Genomic DNA, 17,673 nt, shown 5'->3' on the forward strand with positions numbered 1-17,673 from the left:
ATTTCCTTCTGGGGAACGGGAGGAAGAGGCTGGATTAGGCACTACTGAGCGATCGGGGGGGCCAGTCCTTGATTCCTTCCTGTCTGGCTTTGGTCCTCTGTCTTTAGTCTGGGGTTTCCAGACTGTACTCCCTGGAGATGTCTCAGCCACGTGGGAGGATGAGGAAGGGGCTTTGAGCATCATTTCCCTGCTTTAGCCAAAGGACTCCGTGTGCTCTGTTTCAGGTCGTGGGGATTCTGAGAATGATTTTGTTTGCTTTTTGAAAAAGTTTTAGCTGTTTCGACATTTGAAAATCTACTGCCCACCGGGCATGGTGGCTCACACCTGTAATCCCAGCACTTTGGGAGGCTGAGGCGGGCGGATCACGAGGTCAAGAGATCAAGACCATCCTGGCCAACGTGGTGAAACCCTGTCTCTACTAAAAATACAAAAAAATTAGCTGGGCGTGGTGGCACATGCCTGTAGTCCCAGCTACTCGGGAGGCTGAGGCAGGAGAATCACTTGAACCCAGGAGGCAGAGCTTGCAGTGAGCCAAGATCGCGCCACTGTACTCCGCCCTGGGCGACAGAGTGAGACTCCATCTCAAAAAAAGAAAAGAAAAGAAAAAAAGAAAGAAAGAAAATCCACTGCCCCTAGGTCCCTTCCAGCTGCAAGATTCTATTTTGGGAGCAGGAGGTGGGTATGGGAAGGGTTAAGCATTATTCAGCCGAAGAGCGGAGTTGAGCCTTGGTGACCTTTTAAAGTTCTTGTAGTGTGCTTTGTGCTGTGGGAGATCCCGTAACATTCTATGAAAATGTAGTGTTCAAACCAAACAGCGACTTCTGAAGCCTAAAAGATGTAGAGGAAGGACTTAACTTTGAGGAACATTTAGGTAGAATTTCCACCAGTCTTGAGGACTCTCAAGATAGCCCTTTATCCACTCCTCTGTGGTGTGTGTGTGTTTGTGTGTGTGTTTTAACGTCTCCATTGGCTGGTCCTAGGAGCAGTCACTTGAAGTTGTTTGGGTCCAGAATGGTTTCCATTTTTATCCAGGAGTGTGTGATGTGGGCCCCCTTGGTGTCCCTCTCAAGGGTGGGTGGTGGCCTTTCTTCCTCCCATACTAGGCCCAGTTTGGACCACGGTTTTGCTTGGCAAGGAGGCTGGGCCGCTCATGGATCCAGAGAGGAACATTTCTGCCTTGGCACACAGCTCTGAGTCAACAGGCCTGATAAACAGCTCGTTTCCCAAAGGCCTGCAAGGAACAAAGCCCCTGGCTGCTGAGGGCTCTGTCTACTCCCCATCTCCTGAAACAGCTGTTTATTCTTTTGACAGGAGTTGAAACCAGCACCTTCCCTTTCTCTGAGTCCTGCCTCCTTCTGCAGAAGGGAGCTCAAAAGAACTTTGTTGTTTTGCCTTTTACTCTGGGGTGAAAGCGGCAGACGATGAGGTACGTGAGATGGTGAAATGATTTGCTTCTGCCATGCTAGGGTCACGGGTGGATCCCCCTAAACTCTCGGTGGCCCCCTCAGTAGTTTTGGAAGAGGACCAAGTCCTTGTCTGTCCAGCAGTGGATCTGGAAGCAGGATGCCGGCTCAGGGACTTCACTGTAAGTTCAGCTTTATTTTGCTCCCCTGGCAGGACCTCACAGGGCTGCAGCCAAGCTGCAGCCTGGAGTTTTTCCTGAAGGATTTAAGTTGTTAATGCAGGAGCAGGGGGCGAGTCTTGGGGCTCAGGGGTGAAGTTATGGATGGAGGCAGAGCCCTCTCAGAATTGTGTAGCATCTTTCATTTATCTTACTTTGGTTCTCTGGGAAAAACCCTTGCAGTGATTTCTAGACCAGGCAGCATGGAAAAGCTGGCTGGATTCAGCCTTTAGATTTCCCAAAGGGGATTCGAGAGAAAGCACTGTAAGATATACTTCAGAGAACAGGTCGTTCCATTTGAGATGGCTGGAGCGACAGTGGGCCATGTATTCAGTCTGAGACCTGTCTCTTATTTTCTTGTGTCTGTTTACTCTGACCCTTATAATGAAAAACAAAACTGGAGACAACCTTCCATGCACTTCCCCTGCTTCCCCGTGAATTGTATCATGGAAGCATTTCCTTGTAAGACCCACCAGCTCACTGAGGTTTTAGGATAATAAGGCATCTTCCTCCTTACACCCAGCACCATCCCTATGCCAAGGGCTGGGCCTGGGAGGCAGGCATTTTAAATCTGGCACCAAGACTTCTGGGCATGCCAGTGATCTCTGGCAAGCTATGCCCCTTTGCTAAAGCTCAGTTTCCTCAGCTAAAAAAGCCACACTAAGGCCACCGCACTGACCATTGTGAGGAATAAACAAGATGCTGTGAGTGAGGACACCCCACACCACGCACACAGAAGGTGCCTGGAAATGCTAGGAGAGTTGAGCTGATGCTCACCAGCTGGTCCAAGGAAGAGCTGGCCCCATAGCAATTAACCCATGCAGAAGCCTTCATGTTTTCTAGAGCAACAGAGTGGTTAAAAGAGAGGGCAGTAGAGCCTGGCTCCCTGGATTTGAACCCCAACTCCACCACCTTATGCTATGTGACGCTAGGCAAGTTACTTCACCTTTCTGAGCCTCTGTTTTCATATCTGTGAAATGGGGATAATAATAGAGTAACTTCACTGGGTTGTCATGGGGCTTAACTAAGAGACTCCTGAAAAGGGGTTTAGCCCAGGGTCTGGCCTGGCCTGGCTTGATTGGGGAAAATACAGGTGTTGCAGGGTTTGAAGCTGATTCCATTTGGGGAGCCCTCTTTAAGAAGAAGAATGGGCTGGCCGTGGTGGTTCATGGCTGTAATCCCAGCACTTTGGGAGGCTGAGGCGAGCAGATCACGAGATCAGGAAATCGAGACCATCCTGGCTAACACGGTGAAACCCCGTCTCTACTAAAAATAAAAAAAAAAATTAGCCGGGCGTGGTGGCGGGTGCCTGTAGTCCCAGCTACTCAGGTGGCTGAGGCAGGAGAATGGCATGAACCTGGGAGGCGGAGCTTGCAGTGAGCCGGGATTGTGCCACTGCACTCCAGCCTGGGTGACAGAGCAAGACTCCGTCTCAAAAAAAAAAAAAAAAAAAAAAAAAAGCAAGGTTGCAAATGCAATGTTAGGTATGGAAGTAAGTATCTGGAATATGAGAAGTGATATCACAACAAATAACAAAGACTGACAAACATTCCAAATATAACAAAATCCAGAAAACAATGACATAAGAAAATGATGTAAAACTAATACAAAAATGATTAGTATTACTTAACTGTCTGATACACCTGTCATGTTTGGGCTACATACTCTGACTGCCACTTTATCTGACAACAGTTTTCTAGAATCATTTCCAATAAAAGAGAAAAGACAGATAAATCAGTTTTGCCTGTGGCATGGTTAATCAATGGGTGCTTTTTATTACTGAGAGTTTAGAGGAATTTATTTTAGCTTCCCAATTTGTTATTGGCAATGCCACTTCTCTAAGTCATTTGACAGTTTCTCAGGTGGCTCCAGCCAGATCATGAGAAAACTCAGCCCTGGATCCTTGCTAGGCACAGTGAGGCAGACAAACCTGAGTGGAGCATGAGGTGGCTGTGAGACCTGGATCATAGTGACCCCTGAGCAGGGAGCAGAGACAGCAGTGTGTAGTTCATCTCCTTCTTCTTGAGGCCAAAGGAGGAGGGGCCCAGGTGCTCAACAAGGTCCACCTGGGACCGGTTGTTTCTGGGACCTAGGTGGGTGTGCAGGTAATGGGTCAGCACCCCAGCTCAGCCTGCAGCCCCTGGACAGGCACTGAGGCTAGAGAGTGACTTTCCCAGGCAAGGCAACACTCTTTACCTCTGGGAAGCATTTGGGGCTTTCTCATGCTCACCCTAATGGGAAATCAGGCCCAGTCTTGCAAGGGGGCTTGTGCACGTGAGGACCCTGACACCTAAGCTTCATTAGCTCCTGGTAAGTCAGCCTCTGCATTCAGTGCATATTGGTTGGTGGTTCCTATGCATGATCTGAGCCAAAAGGCTGAGAAGTGATAGTTGATGAATCCTATCATTTGATCATCACACCAAGGAGCCCGTGTAGGTCACTGCAGCAGGGTTAGCTCTATGTGGCTAAAAGAACTGCCCTCAAAAAATGAGGTTTACATCCCTGAGGCTGATTTCTCATGCACATCCTGGGTTCATCAGAGAAGCCTACTGGGGAATCTTAGCTCCAAAGGACTTGTTTCTGGGCCAAGGAATCTGAGGCCAGAGAAACTCGTGACGCCAGTTTAGAAAGCTGGCACTGTGTTGGTGCTGGGGCTGACCTGCAGGACTATGACAAGGCTGGGGACGGGGTGAGGCAGGGGTGGAGCAGGGAGGTGGGGTGGGGTGCAAATGGAGGTGCAGCTGGTCTGGTCAGAGCCGTGTTCCCGGGATAGAGCGGGGTGTGGAGCTGACTTTATCACAACATGCAGTTGGCGTGTGGACTCGCTCCTGACTGTTCTGAGAGATGCTGCCCATCAAGATTCCCCTCTCAGATGAACTCACAGCCCTGCTTTCACACCAAGCTCTGAGCCATGCATTTCTGAATCTCTCCCATTAAAAAGCATCATCATTATTATAGGTACTGTGTGGGGGGCATTAACAGACCATGGGCACAGTATGCTTTCAAGAACCCTTTGAGGAGGGTGTTAGAATCTCCATTTTGTATATGTAAATAGAGGCTCAGAGCGTTAAAGTAACTGGCCTAAGGTGTACATCTAGGACTCTGCTGATTTAAGAGTCTTTGCTCTTAGCCTAATTTTTACCTGGAATGCTGGAGCTGAACACTCTCCTTTATAATCAAGGATATGGAGGACTAAAGACTAGAGTCTTGTCCAAGGTCAATAATACCCAGTTAATTACTGCACCCTTCCCCATTCCCTTACCTGTTTTCCTTCTCTTTGCAACACTGTCACTACCTGACATTATATATCCTGTTGAGTCTCTTGACTCCCATTGGAACAGAAGCTCTATGATAATCTTGTTCACTAAAGCATCTCCAGTTCCAAAAACCATCTGGAGCACAGTAGCCTAGTCCATGTTTGTTAATGAATCCATGGCAGAGCAGAACTGGAGTGCCTCAGAACTCTCCTTACTCATTTGTTCACCCCAAACACTTGTGTTACAGGAAGGGGGCCTGGATCCAGACCCCAAGAGAGGGTTCTTGGATCTCACTCAAGAAAGAATTGAGGGTGAATCTGTAAAGTGAAAGCAAGTTTATTAGGAGAGTAGAGGAATAAAAGAATGGCTGCTCCATAGGCAGAGCAGCCCCGAGGGCTGCTGGTTGCCCATTTTTATGGTTATTTCTTGATGACATGCTAAGCAAGGGGTGGATTATTCATGGCTCCCCTTTTTAGACCATATAGGGTAACTTCATGACATTGCCATGGTATTTGTAAACTGTCATGGTGCTGGTGGGAGTGTAGCAGTGAGGAGGACCAGAGGTCACTCTCGTCACCATCTTGGTTTTGGTGGGTTTCAGCCGGCTTCTTTACCGCAAACTGTTTTACCGGCAAGGTCTTTATGACATGTATCTTGTGCTGGTTTCCGGTTTCATCCTGTGACTTAGAATGCCTTAACCATCTGGGAATGCAGCCCAGTGGGTCTCAGCCTTATTTTACCCAGCTCCCATTCAAGATGGAGTTGCTGTGGTTCAAATGGCTCTGACACTTGGGATGCTCCTACTGGGAGCCAGGGCCTGTGCCAGTCTGGACCCATCACAATAGCCTGAAAGTGATTAAGGCTCAAGCGGAGAACGGGTGGGCTCTAGGGGCCTGATGTAGGAATCTCAGGCTGGGAGGAGAATTCTTTAGCCTGCAGAGAGGTGGAGCCTGCGGAGAAGGCTTGGTTTCTCCTGCCACCACTTTCACCCTGCCGGATTCCTGCTCTCTGAGATAATGGCTTTTCCATGGCATCTGAGTGCATGGCATTCAGCTGAGAGGTTCACCTTTTCCCCTGGCACGAGATGGAGAAGATAGGATCTGCTAGAATTCCTTTCAGAGTGGAATTCTGTTTGGAAGGAATTACCTTGATGCCCTGTTGGGGTGGAACTGTGAGATTCTCAGAGGGTGTGTGTGTTGTTCTGTGTGCGAAGGATTGGAGGTGGGTGGTAGGGAAGAATTCACTTATGGGCCATATGGAAAAGTCTGTCTGACACTACAGGGAAACAGAAGCGGAAAAGGAGGAGGGTGAGGGTAGAGGGAGGAAGGTGGAGAAATGACAGGCTGTACAATGTGACCCTGCCTTGCAAAATGCCTCTATATTTTTAGCATAATCTGCACACATTCCAGGAATGGGGGTGAGAGTGCTTGCATTTGGGAAGCAGTGCAGGCGCTGAGTTCTGGTTAACTGAGTTCTACAAATGGTCTGGGGCCATAGGATGGATTCAGAGAGAAAGTATAAGAGTATTAAGGCAGAGGGTCTGAGAGATGGCAGGAGGGCTCTGGACCATTGCAGGCTGTGCAACTGGGGCTGGCCTAGTTCACCCAGTCCTCTGAGGGGTGGGACCCAGGGGACATCAGGGTTCCACTCTCCCACTTCAGACAGGGTGTTAATAGTTGGCAGGTCCTAATTCTGTGCTCCACCCCTTGAAAGGAGAATTTTAGAACTTTCTTTTCTTTTCTTTCTTTCCTTTCTTTTCTTTCTTTCCTTCCTTCTTTCTTTCTTTCTTTCTTTCTTTCTCTCTCTCTCTCCTTCTCTCTTTCTCTCTTTCTCTCTTTCTTTCTTGCAGGATCTCACTCTGTCACCCAGGCTGGAGTGCAGTGGCTTGATCACAGCTCACTGCAGCCTGGACCTTCCCAAGCTCTGGTGATCCTCCTACCTCAGCTTCCCCAATAGCTGGGACTACAGGTATGCACCATCACACCCAGCTACTTTTTGTAGAGAGGGGGTTTCCCCATGTTGCCCAGGCTGGTCTCGAACTCCTGGGCTCAAGCAATCTGCCCATCTTGGCCTCCCAAAGTGCTGGGATTACAAGCATGAGCTACTGTGCCTGGCCCAAACCCATGTTTCTTACTGGTGGGTAGGACAGTGAACCACCAGTCTTCAGAATTACACAGTTGAAAATTCAGAGAGACAAACACACAAGGGAAGAACTTTTAGACCACAATGGCTGCCAAATGCCTCATTTTTTTGTCCAGAGAGAAAAATAAAAATGTTTTAAAAGACCCATTGGCCACCCTGCCAACCTTTCCTCCCTGGAGGCTTGGATTCCAGATTCCAGGAAGCATGTCACCGCCTATTTGTAGTGCTTTGCTGAAGGATGCAAAATTGGCTCATTCAGACGGCTTCCAATTGTAAATCTTTTTTTTTTTTTTTTTTTTTTTTTGAGATGGAGTCTTGCTCTGTCGCCTAGGCCGGAGTGCAGTGGCATGATCTTTGCTCACTGCAGCCTCTGCCTCCCGGGTTTAAGTGATTCTCCTGCCTCAGCCTCCCAAGTAGCTGGTATTACAGGCACGTGCCGCAACACCCAGCTGATTTTTATATTTTTAGTAGAGAAGGGGTTTTGCCATGTTGGCCAGGCTGGTCTCGAACTCCTGACCTCAAGTGATCCGCCCACCTCAGCCTCCCAAAGTGCTGAGATTACAGGCTAGCACCCGGTCATCCAATTGTAAGTCTTAAACAAGAGTAACGATTGACCACAGCAAAAAAGCAGGCAGATTCAAGCCATAGATAAGCTCCAGAAAGAAGTGGGCTTCGAGAGTTGCTTCTGATGCTAATTTTTGGAATAAAAAAAAATCATAAACATCTGTGTATTTGGAGCGGGGATTTGGAGGTATGTCTGATTCGGGCTATCCCTGATGTAAGCGCCAATGTTTCCAATCGTGAGAGTTTTCACCTTTCTCTGCCTAACGTTCCTTACAATTTGCATTTGATCCTCAGCAGGTGGGGTTGGCAAGGCTTGGGACACACAGCCAGCCTCTCTGTTGCCTCCTCGGCACACATAGGGGGTTGTAGCAGCGCCTGAGGCTTGATCAAAGAGAATCAAAGTCACATCCCACTTCTGAGGCATCCTTAATCAGGCTATGACACAGAACAGATGGGTAAACCTTTAGAGTCCTTCATTTGCATTTATTTGCACTTCATTGTATAACATGTTCTTATTCCAAATCCCTCCTTTCTTTCCTTCAAATCTGTTTTGAGCACTTGCTAAATACCAGGCACTGTGCTATCTCATTGCATCCTCCCAACAGCCTGTTTTATGGCTATCAGTAATAAAAACTAGTGGACTTTTTTTTTCTTCTGCATTTATACTATGCCAGGCACAGTGCTAAATATTTTATGGACAACATTATCTCTTGTAATCATCACTATTAATTTAATGTGATCCAGTAGAGGTCCACAATCCCTTATCTGAAACCCTGGGGCCAGATGTGTTGGAATTCAGAATTTTTTGGACATGGATTATGTATCATATATAACATTCCTGGTGCAGCAGCACCACATAATAAAATACATCAGTATTTATGCATAGAAATGTTTAAACAGTCTCACTCAGTGGGATAAAGATTATAAATGGCCTCATGTCAGTTAGGGCCTTGATGCCAATTGAATTACAAAAAGGTGTTGGGTTTTCAGAGCTTTCTGGAGTTGTTGATGAGGGCCACTGCTCAGGGTTACCCAGCTTCATTTGTCAAAGTTGAGACTCACATCCCCACATCACTCCAAAGCCTGTGGCTACCACCATCCCCACTTCTCTGGAAGTGAGGACATCGGCACAGAGAGGTGGCCACAGCCTTAGGTTTTTGCACCCGAAACTAAGACTTTTCCAGCACTCAATGCTGGTGCTTCGGATGCAGACTCTAGTGACTTTTCTCAGCAGTGGGGGATGAGTTGCCTGCAGCCATCTGCCTTTTCTGACTTTGCCACGGGTCTGGGGCTGTATGTGCTGGCTCATATGGTACTTAGAGGGAAGAGGCCTGAGATTAGCTTTACCCAGCAAACTCGTCATCTCAGGGTCTGTGGAATACTGCCCATCACAGTTGTGTGGAAAGCTGGAAGTTGGGTTATAACATTGAATTCAGCCCGGCTTTTTTGTTTCCAAACAGAGCTCACTTTCTGAAGATCCCACTCTTTCTCTTCTTTAACTGGATTTCATAATAAAGGGTTTGTAAGATATGAGATCTGAGTCTGGAATCATCTAAGAAATCTCTTTGAAAAGAATTGGAAAATGACCTGTGTCCAGAGGACAAATTTAAGTATCATTCTTATTTGATTTCATTCACTCAGCAAACATTAATGGAGTGCCTCGTGTACTCTATGTGAGGCACTGGGGATTCAGGGTTGAATAAAACACACCTCTTGCACTCAGGAAGCTCACAGACTAACTGATACCGGAGGCAGAGCCACCTCCAAAAACAACATGTACAGCAACGTGAATAGACAGGGGGAGCCCAAGAAGAGAAGGGGGACTCAGCTGCTGGGTGGGCAGGCGTGGGATGTGGTTTCACAAAGCAATGACATTTGGTGTGTGGCTGGCCACTGTCTCCTCTTAGCTTCCAGAGGTCCACAGTCTTGGTTTTCTTCCTCCCTCCCAGGTTTCTTCTCAATCCTACTTCAAAATGTTGACATTTTCAGGCTTCAGCCCAGGGCCGGCTTCTTTCCTTTTCCTCTCTCTACATTCTCTCACAAGGTAACCTTGTAACCGCCCAAGGGGTTCACCTTGCCCGCTGCCTAGACAGAGCTGATTTATCAAGACAGGGGAATTGCAAAAGAGAAAAGAGTAATTCACACAGAGCCCGCTGTGTGGGAGACTGAAGTTTTATTATTACTCAAATCAGTCTCCCTGAAAATCTTATGACCTCCAGAATAATGGCTGGTAATATTTAGAATTCCAGCCCCTCTCATTCTAACTTGATGGCTGGTAGCCTTCATTCATTTTACAAGAACAGTTTAGCTTTTGGGAAGGGCTATTATTTAAACTATAAACTAAATTCCTTCCCAAGGCTAGTTAAGCCTACGCCCAGGAATGGATGACAGGTTAGAGGTTAGGAGCAAGATGGAATTGGTTAGGTCTGATGTCTTTCACTGCCATAATTTATTTAGTTATAATTTTGCAAAGACAGTTACAGCCTCATTCATTTCCTTCACATTAACTACCTTCCATATGTGAACAACTCTTCCAACTGCATGTCTAGCCCATATCTCTGTTGAACTTCAGACTTGAATGTCCGTTTGCCTCTTGTCATCTCCATTTAGGAGTGTGTAGACACCTCAAAATTAACATATTCAAGTGGGAACTCATGATTCTTACCCCTCAAACCAATTCCTCTTCCATCCTACCCATCTCAGAAAATGCTACAATTGTCCACCTGACTGCTTAGACAGAAACCTTGTTTCTTTCTTCTCCCTTGTCCCTGACACCTACATGACCAGCCAAATCCTATCAATTCTCTTGCCAAGGTATATTTTGATTAATCTACCACTTTCCATCTCTCTACCTCCTTTTTAACACAGGCCACTGTTATGTATTCTTTTATGTGATGGTCAGTCCAGTGTGATCACAAGAGGAGACACAGGAAAAGCTCAGGAAAAAACAATGTTTATTATGCTCACGGGTCCCAAAGACAGGAGGCATAGCACACCATATGGGACCACATGGGACCACATGGGAAAGACACGAGGGTGGTAAGGAGACAGAAGACAGGCAGCAAGGGGAAGACTGAGGCCAGAGCCCTTATTGGGGTTTCCATGGGAAAGACAGCGCAGGGTGAACACTTTAGGATGGACTAGTTTGAGTAATTTCAGAGGGCTTTAAGCTCTAGGGATGGCCCCTAGTTGTCCGGTACCTGGCCCTGATGGGATGCTTAAGGCCAAGTCATATTGCCTCCTGGGGTGTGCAGGGCAGGTGAAGATCTACAGCTCAGGATTGGTTCATTTGTATATCAAAGGCATGCTTCTAGCTGAGCCCTGGCTATCTCTAAGAACTGGCTAGTCATAGAAGAGGACATTATCTCCTCAGCCAGAGAGGTTTTTGAAGATGTGAAAACATCATAACATATAGCCAAGAAAAAAACATGTATGCAATACAGCCACCCCTTCGTTTTGGCCATCAGAGTAGTCTGCCACCTCATTCTCCACGCTGCTGTCAGCTCTGATCCACCCTCCACACCCCAGCACACAGGCAGGCATCTCTGCATGAAGTTAAATCTGGTTATTCTCTGGCTTCCAAGGTGCTTGTGGCTCCCTTTCCTCCCTCCCATGCCTTTCATGGTCTATTTGCCCTGTCCGCCATCCTGTTGCCAACTAGCACCCCTCCTTGGATCCAGCCATGCTGAGGTGAGAGTATTTTTCTTCTTTAATGCTGTCTGTTTAAATACAAGAAGTTTTTTCACCTGTCAGCCTGTTACATATGCTGCTCCCAAAATAGTCTCATTCCTTCTTATGGTGCTTTTCATCCTTTTCCATCCCTCTTTATCCCTTGGGACTCGACTTTACTTTTACCTACACAGTGAGCCTTCCCTGATCACCCACATTAAAGTACTTCCTGGCCTGTTATTCTTCACACAGCACCCCTGCTTTTTTAAGCAGTTTCACGCAGCGATCAGGGAATATCTATGCACCTGCTGTGTATCATTTTTTTTGCTTGCCTGTGAGTGTGATGGGGCTACGCTGGGGGTAGCTGGGAAGTGGATGAGGCCTAGCTTGTAAACCCAGGGTCATTTTCTCCTCTGAGCAAGGGAATGTGTTATCAGTATACCACGGGCATGGAGGTTGGGGATGGGGTGGCTCCTCACAGTCACGAGATAAAAGGTGGGGCGATCAGACTGGGGAGGCAACTGGAGTCCCTGGGAACCATGTACAGCTACTTCCATTGTCTCCTACATCCATGGCAGATAGGGATACCTCCCCTCTGAGCCCCAGTGTGGCCTTAGCACCCTTGCCAATGCAGGCAGCCTCCTCTATTAACCAAATTGGCATGATCTGCCACTGCAGGTCTATGCAATTTAAGGTAGAACAGACTCCTCAGCTCTAGTTAGATCATCCTAAATGTATCCTTTTAGAAAGAATTAGGTGGGCATGTAAATTAGTTCAACCATTGTGGAAGACAGTGTGGTGATTCCTCAAGGATCTAGAACCAGAAATACCAGTTGACTTAGCAATCCTATTACTGGGTATATACCTAAAGGATTATAAATCATTCTGTTATAAAGATACATGCACACATATGTTTATTGCAGCACTATTCACTATAGCAAAGACTTGAAATCAACCCAAATGCCCATCAATGATAGACTGGATAAAGAAAATGTGGCACATATACATCATAGAATACTACGCAGCCATAAAAAAGGATGAGTTCATGTCCTTTGCTGGGACATGGATGAAGCTGGAAACCATCATTCTCAGCAAACTAACACAGGAACAGAAAACCAAACACCGCATGTTCTCACTCATAAGTGGGAGTTGAACTATGAGAACACCTGGACACAGGGAGGGGAACATCGCACACCGGGGCCTGTCAGGGGATGGGGGGCTAGGGGAGGGATATCATTAGGAGAAATACCTAATGTAGATGATGGGTTGCTGGGTGCACCACCATGGCACGTGTATACCTATGTAACAAACCTGCACGTTCTGCACATGTATCCCAGAACTTAAAGTATAGTAGTAATTTAAAAAAAGAATTGGGTAAAAGCATTTTTAAAAAACCGCCTCTTGAAGTTCATTGATTTAATCTGTTCTTTTTTTTTCTCCCCTCTTCTTTTTTCCTAGGAGAAAATAATGAATGTCAAAGGAAAAGTAATTCTGTCAATGCTGGTTGTCTCAACTGTGATCATTGTGTTTTGGGAATTTATCAACAGGTAATTATGAAACATGATGAAGTGATGTGGATGAAAATACTGCTTTGATTCTATCCTACTAGTATCATCCAAGTTGCCAGGCTGAATTGAAATTAGGATTAACTAAAACCATAAATAAGGGATTCCACCCTTCCTGAATCCCTAAGCCCTGGACTGTCTTTAAAATCGTTAGCTCTCCCAAGTGACTTCTGGCTAACTACTTATCTTCCTTCCTGCCTTGTTCCTAATATCATAATTTTTGTAACAGTAGGCTAGATCCAGAGAAAATGAGATCAAATTAAGCCCAATGTAATTTTAAATAACTTGTATAATCAAATATGGAAATTACCTTAAGAAATTTCGGACAGGAATTCCATGAAAAATCCACCCTGAATTTTGAAATCCTGAAATATTTGCAGAGTTTAAAGGAGCAACTTAAGTTGTTGACTTTTGCTGCAAAATACATACTGAATTGCTAGTGATTCATTTGTGCCTGGCTAAAATCTTTGAGAGAGAGAGAGTGTGTGTGTGTGTGTGTGTGTTTAACTTTGAAAAGCAAAATGAATTAAGCATTTCTAAGTTTTCAAATTCATCTATGGATTCACCCCAAATATATGAGCTACCTCTGTGCCTTTTGAAACTACAATGCCTTGGACATTCCAGCTGGAGAGGCTTCTGACAGAAGTCTTCACAAGCAGCCACAGAAATGCCTGATGCCTTTGACTCAAAAGACTGGAAAAGCTCAGCCTTAAGGTTCAAAAAATCTACTGTACAATTGAGTTGTACAGAGCTATTTTGGTACCATTAATATTTTCATAGCGGAGTGTTTCAGTGGCCCCCAAGTTCAAGATGGTAGCCTGGATTAACATTCGAATATCTCTTTTGATTCTTTTTTTTTTTTTTTTGAGACAGAGTCTCTCTCTTGTCACCTAGGCTGGAACACAGTGGCATGATCTTGGCTCACTGCAACATCTGCCTTCCAGGTTCAAGCAATTCTCCTGCCTCAGCCTCCTGAGTAGCTGTGATTACAGGCGTGTACTACCACGCCCAGCTAATTTTTGTATTTTTAGTGGAGACAGGGTTTCACCATATTGGCCAGGCTGGTCTTGAACTCCTGACCTCAAATGATCCACCTGCCTCGGCCTCCCAAAGTGCTGGGATTACAGGCGTGAGCCACCGTGCCCGGCCTCTTTTGATTCTTAAATTCTAAGATTTGATGAGCTAGGAGGACTGTCTTGGTTACTAAAAATGGAACCGTGCCTTTAGGTGCATCAGTAGCAGAAGAACTCTCCGAATGCTGGAGCCATTAGTCCCTGTGGTGCTGCACAGATGTAACCATTTCCGGAATGTTGCTTTGTTTCATTCTGCACAACTCATTTTAAGAAAAACATGACAAACTAGAGTGTGACCAAGTTAAAAGGGTCTGGAAACTAGGTCTTTTGAATTGAGAAAACTGAGGGGATTTAGTTCAAAGAAGAGATGACTCAGAGTTTTGTGTGGGGACCCTGGAACTCTCTTAGGCAACTGAGGGCTGAGGACGTTTCCCACTCAGACTCTAGAGCTAGGCTGCTCCTTGGGCAAGTTACTTAGCCACTCTGTTCTTGTTTAGTTTCCCTATCTTTAAAAATTGGGGATAATAGGCTGGGCATGGTGGCTCACACCTGTAATCCCAACACTTTGGGAGGCCAAGGAGGACAGATTGCTTGAACCCAGGAGTTCAAGACCAGCCCTGGCAAAATCACAAGACCCTGTCTCTACAAAAGTAAAATTAAAAAGTTAGCCAGGCATGGTGGTGCGCACCTGTAGTCTCAGCTACTTATGACGCTGAGGTGGGAGGATCACTTGAGCCTGAGAGGTTGAGGCTGCAGTGAGCTGTGGTCCTGCCACTGCACTCCAGCCTGGGTGACAGAGTAAGGCACTGTCTCAAAAAAAAAGTTGGGGGAGGGATTATAATAGTACCTGCCTCATAGGGTTGTTGGGAGAATTAAATAAGTTATTGTGTATAAAGCACTGGGAAGCAATGCCTAGGGCTTAATAAACAATAAATGCTAGCTGTCATCCTCCTCCTTCTCTTCCTCATCATCATTTTAGTTCAGGCCACTATAACAAAGTACCACAAGGTGGTTTAAGCAACAGGAATTTAATTCTTTCAATTCTAGAGGCTGGGGAGTCCAAGATCCCCAGTGAGGGCTCTTCCTGGCTGGCAGATGGCCACCTCCTCCCTGTATCCACACGTGATGGAGAGCAAGTAAGCTACTGCCTCTTCCTCTTCTTGTAAGGACACTAATTCCTTCATGGGGGTCCTACTCCCACGACCTCATCTAAACCTAATTACGTCCCAAAAGCCCCACCTCCAAATATCATCGCACTGAAGGCAGGGCCTCCACATACGAATTTTGAAGAGATACAACATTCACTTCGTAACAGTCATCATCATCATGATCTGCTCCAGAGGGCAGAACAAGAAAGGAGATTTTGGTAAATAGAAGAGCTCTAGCAGTTGGAAGAGTCCAACAGAAGAACAAGTACCCTTTGGGGTTCCTGCTTGGAGTCGGAATGTCTGCTTGGATAACCTTCAAGCTCTGAGTTTGAACACTTGATCAGATAACTTTGGTGTTTGGAATTGTAGCCAGAGTTGTACGTGCATAACTGAGCCAAAGGCTGAAACGTGCATGTATATACCAGCCTCTCTGGGCACACTCTCTCTGCATGGTAGCCAGAGCAGGTTCTGGCTGCTCTTCAGGCTAATCGTCTGGCACCTGGACTCTGGCCACAACATCCTCTGATGTGCAGAATCCACTTGAACATCTGCAAAAAACTTCAAGGGGAGGAGTTGTTTTTTGTTTTTGTTTTTGTTTTTGCCACTTTACGAATTGGCCACATGATAGGTTGAGGTGAGCCGAGGACACAAACCTTACACAGGTAGGCAGCACTAAGCTAAAATGGATTAAAAATAACTAACTCAAGCATGTCAACCAATTAGTAAATAGAAGAATTGTCAGTAAAGCGTATTGAAAGAATATCATCTAGGATAGCATTTGATTTCAGGCTGGATGAAAAAGTAATCTTCGAATTTTAGAGAATTAGAGGAAGCCTTCAAAATTATGATGAAATATTCATGATGGTGGTGATCATGATGGGAACTACAAGTTATTGAGGGCATGTGCCAGGACCCTTGCTATGCATTACCTCCGATTCTTTTTGTTTTGTTTTGTTTTTGTTTTTGTTTTTGTTTTGAGATGGAGTCTCAGTACTTTGGAAGGCTGATGCAGGCACATCACTTGAGGTCAGGAGTTCGAGATCAGCCTGACCAATGTGGTGAAACCCCGTCTCTACCAAAAATACAAAAATTAGCCAGGCATGGTGGTGTGTGCCTGTAGCCCCAGCTACTCAGGAGGCTTAGGCAGGAGAATTGCTTGAACTCAGGAGGCAGAGGTTGCTGTGAGCCAAGATCGTGCCACTGCACTTCAGCCTGGGCAACAGAGCAAGACTCCATCTCAAAAAAAAAAAAAAAAAAAAAAACCTCAAGGAGGCAAAAATTATGTTTGGCTTGGAGGAGGATCCATTGTTCTGCATCCATTCACAAATATTTATTGAGTATCCACTATGTACCAGGCACTGTGCTAGGATCATATCAAGCAAGGCATTGAAAAGGTGGCATTTGAGTGGAGGCTTAAAGCATGAATACATGTTTAAAAGCCACTGCAATGTGGATATTGCTGTGACCATTGTGCTGTTGAAGGATTCTGGAGAGGAGGGTAAGGAGAAAGGTTGTTGAGGAGATATGAAAAGTTGGTGAACCTGAATCTATAAATCCATGGCCTGAGTGCCAGGTAGGGTTATGAGTGCTAGGTTGCAGCACTTGTAGGGGCTTAAGAGTCTCACTGCCTTCATTAGTTAAAGAAATGCTTTTGGGGGCTGTTCTATAGAAGGCTCTGAGTTGGCCATGGCATTAGGCTCTGCAGTTGATGCTTTTTTTTTCTGGAGGAAGATAAATCCTGGGGGAAGGATGTCTGGGCCACGGCATTTCCGTCCTTTCAGGGCCTTCGTCATCACCAGGCACCTGAGTAGGTGGCAGGAGAGGACCCATCTCTGCAATGGAGAGCTGTCTTCTTTTTAAAAGAGCAAACAAACAAACAAAAACAAAACAGAATTTGAGGCCAGGTATGATGACTCACACCTGTAATACCAGCACTTTGGGAGGCCAACGGGGGTGGATCTCTTGACTCAGCAGTTTGAGACCAGCCTGGGCAACGTGACAAAACCCCGTCTCTACAATACACACACACAAACACACAATTTGAGATTTTGCAGAAAACTGTTTCCCCTTGAGATCCTGAAGTGGAAATTTCCATCCTCCTGATGTCATTGGTTATGCCTCAAAGGAAGGTAGAAACCAGGAAGCAGCTAAAACCCAGGCTCTTAGCTCAGCCCCGGGCTCAGTGATAATGGTTACAAAATCGCCTTTCTCAGAATTAAAAGTAACATGATATGTTTTTATTTCTTTTTTGCTTTTAGCACAGAAGGCTCTTTCTTGTGGATATATCACTCAAAGTAAGTGCTTTGAATTCTAGATTTCTAGGGGATGTTTCCCACAGCCACTCTGGCACCCCCTACAGTCCATTCTTCACACGGCAGCCAGCCATGGTGTTTGGCCAAAGTCGGAGGGGTGGGTGGGTGGATTCCTCGGGATCTGGAATGTTATTTCTGCAGCTTCTGTAGACTTATCTCTATAGAACCATGGCTTGTATCTTGCCCTCAGTTCTCCTCAAAGTTCTCTTAAGCAGTGTCATTTGGGGAACATTCCTGTCTTGCTGATAAAAAGTATCCGGGCAGATATTGTCTATTATTCTGCCCTTTAAATGTTATATAAAGACCCATGCAAGAAATTGCT

General features: G+C 45.9%; 1 long non-coding RNA gene and 1 pseudogene across 3 annotated transcripts in view; one reads left to right on the plus strand and one right to left on the minus strand.

The window, feature by feature from the left end:
- The window catches only part of LOC129136051 (uncharacterized), a 164,256-nt gene that overhangs the window by 53,991 nt on the left and 92,592 nt on the right, over positions 1 to 17,673 (minus strand). The gene's annotated exons all lie outside the window — the stretch shown is intronic.
- Positions 1 to 17,673, plus strand: part of GGTA1 (glycoprotein alpha-galactosyltransferase 1 (inactive)) — a 54,989-nt pseudogene that overhangs the window by 19,355 nt on the left and 17,961 nt on the right. For both annotated transcript variants that reach the window (NR_132137.3, NR_132138.3), the window contains exons 2-4: positions 1,312 to 1,426; positions 12,712 to 12,800; positions 17,298 to 17,333. The product of NR_132137.3 is annotated as a glycoprotein alpha-galactosyltransferase 1 (inactive), transcript variant 2 (transcript). The remainder of the gene's footprint in view (positions 1 to 1,311; positions 1,427 to 12,711; positions 12,801 to 17,297; positions 17,334 to 17,673) is intronic.

Source organism: Pan troglodytes, chromosome 11 (assembly GCF_028858775.2).
Source record: "Pan troglodytes isolate AG18354 chromosome 11, NHGRI_mPanTro3-v2.0_pri, whole genome shotgun sequence".
NCBI lineage: Eukaryota > Metazoa > Chordata > Mammalia > Primates > Hominidae > Pan > Pan troglodytes.